The sequence below is a fragment of the Branchiostoma floridae genome, chromosome 3 (genome assembly GCF_000003815.2).
Source record: "Branchiostoma floridae strain S238N-H82 chromosome 3, Bfl_VNyyK, whole genome shotgun sequence".
Classification (NCBI taxonomy): Eukaryota; Metazoa; Chordata; class Leptocardii; order Amphioxiformes; family Branchiostomatidae; genus Branchiostoma; species Branchiostoma floridae.
This window is the reverse complement of record NC_049981.1, coordinates 19828789-19830223: the sequence shown is the minus strand read 5'-3', so window position 1 is coordinate 19830223 and position 1435 is coordinate 19828789. Positions and strand designations below refer to the sequence as shown.

The 1435-nt window shown below is 38.6% G+C and overlaps 1 protein-coding gene across 1 annotated transcript in view; it reads left to right on the top strand.

Annotated features, from left to right (window-relative positions):
- LOC118410849 (crk-like protein) overlaps positions 1 to 469 on the top strand; it is a gene marked incomplete in the record, with an annotated part of 8242 nt that extends 7773 nt beyond the window's left edge. The window contains 1 exon segment of the mRNA XM_035812699.1: positions 25 to 469.
- Between the last annotated feature and the right edge of the window lie 966 nt (positions 470 to 1435).

Genomic DNA, 1435 nt, shown 5'->3' with positions numbered 1-1435 from the left:
GAACAAAATTGATACTGGGGTTAGAAGATTCCTTAACATTTTGTGGAATGTTGTTCAATACTTGATGATATACCAGTTGTTTCACAGTAATGCTGTAATGCGCAGAGCTTGTCTGTATGTAGACATGATTACATACTCGTAGATATGACAGTTGCAACAGTACTAAGGTATTCAAAGACTTCATCTGTGATAGTAAAAAGCCGTAGTGTTACAAGGTAATACACACAAAGTTTACAATGTTACATTTGAAGTTCTTGATGCATTAAAGGTTTAGGATTTCCTTTTATGTGTCTAATATGTGATAGCTCAATATCATCCTTTTCTGTACTGTGGTCACTACAGTATGTACCTATCCTGTGAATAGATGTCTGTTTCTTCACTCTGCTTATCTCAACGAGGTGAATGTATCACATATTCGTTACCCACCATGTTAATGAGCAAAACCAATAAAGGCTTTTGCATGAACTGCTCATTGATTTCTGAATGTGGTCTTCGTTAGTCTAAATTTTAAATTTATCTTACTGGTGTAAATTTTTTGATACCTTTGTATGGTTTTGAATGTGAAGTAAAGGACATATATGACCATCAATTTCCACAATTTGCAACAGAATTATAGTTTCAATGTATGTTTCATAAACCAAGGAATAGAGATGAGCAGCAGTTGAAAAGAGGTCAAGTCTGACTGCCCAGAACTATGCTGAAAGGGGTACATCCAATGGTCACTACTCTGTGGTGGCTATAAGCGGGCACACTGTACGTAGCCGTATTGACTTCTTACGGTAGATCTCAAAGAAAACGGTATAGTAAAGCCGCGATGCGTTATATCAGCCTAAAAAATGGTTCCCCGTTCTTGGAAGGGGTTGATAAATCACGAGGAACTATTTTTGAAAGCTAGACCGCAGTTAGAAGTCATGTAATTACGCCTGAAAGTTGACCAATTTTCAGGGTTTCAGTGGTGCGTTTCGCTATTGTTTTCGGGACGAGTTACGCACTGCATGGGGTTTTCCGATATACCGGGATATAGGACAAGGATCAACTGCTTCCGGGTCAACCATACTAATAGTGTATTGTTGTTGCACATATGATCACCTAAGTCGGTGATATGGCAGTAAATTTAACACATTTAATGGATTACTGTACTTTTGAGGTTGTTTTTACATACCAGACTACAATGTAGAGGCTTTTCGTTACGAGGGAGGTTTATACGGAATACGGATAGACCTGAGTGCCAATTACTACAGGTGTCGGTAAAAAAAAGTGACAGCCTGTGCCAATGTCGAAGCTTTCCCGGCTATCAAGGCAAGTTTATACGGATGGAACAGAGACTTTCTACAATAAAGATTAGTACAGTTCTTGTCCTGTCGAGATTTTACGTTACTAAGGGAGGTGTATTCATGAGTAGGTTGAATTTTGCTATGTGATTGGGCGATCAGGA